Source organism: Micromys minutus, assembly GCF_963924665.1.
Source record: "Micromys minutus genome assembly, chromosome: 1".
In the NCBI taxonomy this organism is placed as follows: Eukaryota; Metazoa; Chordata; class Mammalia; order Rodentia; family Muridae; genus Micromys; species Micromys minutus.
The window spans coordinates 118,019,305-118,026,158 of record NC_137969.1 but is presented as its reverse complement, the minus strand read 5'-3'; positions in this window follow the sequence as shown (position 1 = coordinate 118,026,158).

Sequence of the window (6,854 nt, the reverse complement as noted above, 5' to 3'; positions counted from 1 at the left end):
CCTTTATTAGTTTTAGTGTACCTGGTTTTATGTGGAGGTCTTTGATCCACTTAAACTTGAGCTTTGTACAAAAAGATAAGAATAGATCGATTTGCATTCTTCTGCATCCTGACTGCCAGTTGAACCAGCACCATTTGTTAAAGATGCTGTCCTTTCTCCATCGAATGTTTTTGGCTTCTTTGTCAAAGATCAAGTGAATATAGGTGTGTGGTTTCATTTTCGAGTCTTCAATTCTATTCCATTGATCTACCTGCCTGTCCCTGTACCAATAATGTTCAATTTTTATCATGATTGATCTGTAATACAATTTGAGGTCAGGGAAGGTAACATCCCTGGAAGTTCTTTTATTGTTGAGAATAGTTTTCACTATCCTGGGTTTTTGATTATTCCAAATGAATATGCAAATTGCTCTTTCTAACTCTATGATTAATTGAGTTGAAATTTTGATGGGAATCAGTGAATCTATAGATTGCTTTTTTCTTTTCTTTTCTTCTTCTTCTTCTTTTTTTTTTACTGTGGGTATTTTTACTATATTGATCCTTCCAATCCATGAGCATTGGAGATTTTTCCATCTTCTGAGATTTTCAATTTTTTTCTTCAGAGTCTTGAAGTTCTTGTCATCCAGATCTTTCAGTTGCTTGATTAGAATCACAACAAAGTATTTTATATTGTTTATGACTTTGTGAAGAGTGTCATTTCCCTAATTTTGTTCTCAGCCTGTTTATCCTTTGAGTAGAGGAAGGCTACTGATTTGTTTGAGTTAGTTTCATATCCTGCCACTTTGCTGAAGTTGTTTATCAGCTATAGTTCTCTGGTGGCATTTTTGGGGTCACTTGAGTATACTATCATATCATCTGCAAATAATAATATTTTGACTTCTTCCTTTCTGACTTTTGTCCCTTTGACCTCCTTTTGCTGTTTAAAAGCTCTGGCTAGGACTTCCAGTACTATGTTGAATAGGTAGAGGAAGAGTGGGCAGCCTTCTCTAGTCCCTGATTTTAGTGAGATTGCTTCAAATTTCTCACCATTTAGTTTGATGTTGGCTACTGGTTTGCATATATTGCTTTTACTATATTAGGTATGGGCCTTGAATTCCTTATTCAATTTTATCAAATGTTTCTTAGCATCTAATGAGTTGATCATGTGTTTTTTTTTCTTTAGGTTTGTTTATATAGTGGATTACACTGATAGATATTTGTATATTGAACCATCCCTGCATCCCATGGATGAAGCCTACTTGCTCATGGTGAATGATCATTTTGATGTAGTCTTGGATTTGGTTTGTAAGAATTTTATCATGTATTTTTGCATTGATGTTCATGAGGGAAATTGGTCTGAAGTTATCTATCCTTGTAGGGTCTTTGTGTAGTTTAGGTATGATTGTAATTGTGACTTTAAAAATGAGTTGGGTAGTATTCCTTATCTTTCTATTGTGTGAAATAGTTTGGAGAATATTGGTCTAATAAAATCACAAAGTTCCTGTAAGACAAAAGATACTGTCAAGAAGACAAAACAGCAACCAGCAGATTGGGAAAGAATCTTTACTAATCCAACATCTGATAGAGGGCTAATATCCAATATACACAAAGAGCTCAAGAAGATAGACTACAGAGAATCAAATAACCCTATTAAAAACTGTGATACAGAGATAAACAAAGAATTCTAGATTGAGGAATAACTAATGGCTGAGAAGCACCTAAAGAAATGTTCAACATCCCTAGTCATCATAGAAATGCAAATCAAAATAACCCTGAGATTCCATCTCATGCCATTCAGAATGGCTAAGTCAAAAACTCAGGTGACAATAGATGGTGGGGAGAATGTGGATAAAGAGCAACACTCCTCTATTGTTGGTGGGATTGTAGGCTGGTACAACCATTCTGGAAATCAGTCTGTCGGTTCCTCAGAAGGTTGGACATAATAGTTCTTGAAGACCCAGCTATACCACTCCTGGGCATATACCCAGAAGATGCTCTAACATATTTTAAGGGCACATGCTCCAATATGTTCATAGCTGCCTCTTTGTAATAGCCAGAAGCTAGAAAGAACTCAGATATCCTTCAATAGAGGAATAGATACAAAAATTGGCATACCTTTACACAATGATGTACTACTCAGCTATTAAAAACAATGACTATATGGAATTCCTAGGTAAATGGATTGAAGTAGAAGCAATCATCCTGAGTGATGTAACCCAGTCACAAGGACACACATGGTACACACTCACTGATAAACAAATACTAGCCCAAAAAGCTCTGCATAAATATGAAACAATTCACAGACCTTATGAAGCTCAAAAGAAGGATGGCCAGAATGTGGATACCTCAGTCCTTATTAGAATGGAGAATAGAGCACTCATGGGAGGAAATAGAGGGACAAATAGAGGAGCAGGGAATGAAGAAAAGATCATTCAGAGACTGCCTCACCTGGGGATCTTCCTTATATTCAGTCACCAAAACCAAGCACTATAGATGATGCCATGAAGTGCTTATTGGCAGGAGTCAGATATGGATGCCTCCTCAGAGGCTTTGTCAGAGTCATACTGATACAGTTAAGGATGCTTGCAGCTAACCATTGGACTGAACAAGAGGTTCTGCAGTGAAGGAGCTAGAGAACAGACTGAAGGAGGAGAAAGGGTCTGCAACCCCATAAGAAAAACAACAATATCAAATAACCAAACCCTCCAGAACTCCCTGGAAGTAAAACACCGACCAATGAGCACACACAAAGAAACCTATGGCTTCAGTTGCCTATGTAGCAGAGAATAACATTGGCATCAATGCGAGAAGAAGTCTTTGGTCCAGTAAAGGTGTGTTTTTTCCAGCATAGAGGAATTCCAAGGAGATGAGATGGAGAGGTTGTTTGGGAGAGGGAGCACCTTCAGGGAAACAAGTGGAGGGGGGTAAGTATAGAAGTTGTGGGAAAGGGGATACCATTTGAAATGTAAATACAGAGAATATCTAATAAAAAATTTAAAAACTTAAAATATTGAATGTGAAATACTTTGCTAGCTGCAGTGTCCAAAAGTTACTCTGCTGGACCCTTCTGGTCACTATTTAAACCCAGAGCTAGACCTGTTCCACTACTATCGGAACCCACAATCTGCCTACAGAGAGCTGAGCACCCAGGATCACTCTCACTCCTAAAGCCATGGGCCCACAGGAAAGACAAGTTCCAGTCAGAGAAAACAAGACCAACTAGCATCACAGATAACAAGATGGCAAGAGGCAAGCACAAGAACCTAAGCAACAGAAACCAAGACAACCTGGCAACATCAGAACCCAGTTCTCCCACCACAGCAAGTAGTGAATATCCCAACACACCAGAAAGACAGGATTTGGACTTACAGTCATACCTTATGATGATGATAGGAGGCTTCAGGAAGCACACGAATAACCCCTTAAAGAAATACAGGAGAATATACAAGTAGAAGCCCTTTAAGAGGAAACACAAAAACCACTTAAAGAGCTACAGAAAAACATAAACAGGTCAAGAAATTGAATGATACCATCCAGGATCTAAAAATGTAAATAGAAACAATAAAGAAATCATAAAAAGACACAACCCTGGAGATAGAATACCTAGGAAAGAGACCAGGAGTTATAGATGCAAGCATAACCAACAGGATACAAAAGATATAAGAGAGAATCTCAGAAGCAGAAGATGCCATAGAAGACATTGACACACTACTCAGAGAAAAGCAGAAAGCTTTTAACCCAAGACATCCAGGAAATGTAGTACACAATGAGAAGACCAAACTAAGGATAATAGGTGTAGAATAGAACAAAGATTCCCAACTTAAAGGCCCAGTAAATATTTTCAACAAAATTAAAGAGAAAAAGAACCCTAACCCAAAGAAAGAGATGTCTAATAATATTCAAGAAGCCCCCAGAACTCCAAATATATTGAACTAGAAAACAAACTCCCTCCAACACATTATAGTCAAAACACAAAATGTACAAAACAAACAATATTCAAAGTGGTAAGGGAAAAACGTCAAGTAACATATAAAGGCACACCCATTATAATTACCTCAGACTTCTCAACAGAGACTAGAAAAGCTAGAAGATCCTGTACAGATGTCATACAAACCATAAAAGAACACAGATGCCAGCCCAGGTTACTATATTCAGCAAAACTCTCAATTAACATAGATAGAAAAACCAAGATATTCCATGACAAAATCAAATTTACACAAAATATCTTTCACAGATTCAGCCTATAAAAGATAGTAGATGGAAAAACCCAACACAAGGAGGGAAAGTACAGCTTAGGGAAAGCAAGAAAGTAATCTTGCAACAAACTCAAAAGAAGACAGGCACACAAACATAATTCTACCTTTAACAAAAATAAGAGGAAACAACAAACACTATTCCTTGATCTCTCTTAACATTAGTGGACTCAATTCCCAGTAAGAAGACATAGGCAAACAGAGTGGATACATAAGAAGGATCCAACATTTTGCTTCATATAGGAAACTCACCTTAGCAATAAAGACAGAGAGTACCTCAGAGTAAAAGGCTGGGAAAAAACTTTCCAAACAAATGGTCCCTAGAAACAAGGGAGAGTAGCTATTCTAATATGGAATAAAATAGATTTTCAACCAAAAGTTATCAAAAAAAATAAGGAAGGACACTTTTTACTAATTAAAGAAAAAAGTCTATCAAGATGAATTCTCAATCCTGAACATCTGTGCTCCAAAGGCAAGGACATTTATAAAAGAAACTTTATTATAGAATATTTAGAATTTAATAAAAATGATGGCACAACATACCCAAACTTATGGGGCATAATAAAAGCAGTGGGAAGAGCAAAGCTCGTAACCCCGAGTGTCTCCAAAAAGAAACTGCAAAGAGCAGCTTGACAGCACACCTGAAAGCTCTAGAACAAAAGGAAGCAGATACGCCCCACAGGAGTACATGGCAGGAAATAATCAATCTCAGATTGAAACCAGTCAAGTAGACACAAAAAGAACTATACAAAGAATCAACAAAACCAGGAGCTGGTTCTTTGAGAAAATCAACAAGATACATAAGCCCTTAGCCAAACTAACTAGAGGGCATAGAGAGATTATTCAAATGAACAAAATCATAAATGAAAATGGAGGCATAACAACAGAAACAGAGGAAATTAAAAAATATATTATATCCTACTAGAAAAGCTTATATTTAACAAAACTGGAAAATCTGGATGAAATGGATTATTTTCTAGACAGATACCAGGTACCAAAGTTAAACTAGGATCAGATAAACTAAACAACTCCACAACCTTTAAAGAAATAGAAGCAGTCATCAAAATTTTCCCAACTAAAACAAACAAGTCCAGGACCAGATATATTTATAGCAGAATTCTATCAGACCTTCATAGAAGACTTAATATCAATACCCTCCAAACTATTCCACAAAATAAAAACAGAGGGAACACTACCCAATTCATTCTTCAAAGCCACATTATGCTCATACCTAAACCACATGAAGACCCTACAAAAAAGATAATTTCAGAACAATTTCCCTCATGAATACTGATGCAAAAATAGTCAAAATGCTTGCAAACCAAATTCAAGAATACATCAAAATTATCATTCACCATGAGCAAGTAGGCTTCACCCGAGGGATACAGGGATGGTTCAATATACAGAGATCCATCAGTGTAATCTACTATACAAACAAACTCAAAGAAAAAAAAAAAACCCACACAATCCTTTCATTAGATGTGGAGAAAGCATTTGACAAAATTTAACACCAAAAGTCTTGGAAAGATCAGGAATTCAAGGCCTATACCTAAACATGGTAAAAACAGTATATAGAGAGCTGGTAGTCAACATCAAACTAAATGGTGAGAAACTTGTAGCAATCCCAGTAAATTCAGGGACTAGACAAGGCTAACCACACTTCCTCTACTTATTCAATATAGCACTGGAAGTCCCAGCCAGAGCCTTTATACAGCAAAAGGAGGTCAAAGGAATACAAGTCAGAAAGGAAGAAGCCAAAATATTACTGTTTGCAAATGATATGATAGTATACTTAAGTGACCCCAAAAATGCCACCAGAGAACTCCTAAACCTGATAAACAACTTCAGCAAAGTGGCTGGATATAAAATTAACTCAAACAAATCAGTAGCTTTCTTTTTTGAAAGGGTAAACAGCCTGAGAAAGAAATTAGAGAAATGACACCCTTCACAATAGTCACAAATCATATAAAATATGTTGATATGGCTCTACCAAAACAAGTGAAAGATCCATCTGACAAGAACTATGAAGAAAGAAACCGAAGATCTCAGAAGATGGAAAAATCTCCCATGCTCATGGATTGGAAGGATCAACATAGTAAAAATGCCCATAGTAATAAAAGCAATTTACAGATTCAATGAATTCCCATCAATTTTCCAACTCAATTCTTCATAGGATTAAAAAGAGCAATTTGCAAATTCATTTAGAATAACAACAAAACAAACAAACAAACAAACAAAAAAAAAAAAAAAACCAGGATAACAAAAACTATTCTCAACAATAAAAGAACTTCTGAGGAAATCACCATCCCTTTCCTTAAGCTGTTTTACAGATCAATTGTGATAAAAACTGCATGGTATTGGTAAAGAGACAGGCAGGTAGGTCAATTAAATAGAATCGAAGACCCAGAAATGAACCCACACACCTATGGTCACTTGATCTTTGACAAAGGAGCTAAAAACATTCAATGGAAAAAAGTGCTCAACAAATGTGCTGATTCAACTGGCAGTCAGTGTGTAGAAGAATGCAAATCGATCCATTCTTATCTCCCTGTACAAAGCTCAAGCCCAAGTAAATCAAAGACCTCCATGTAAAACCAGCTACACTGAAACTAATAGAGAACAA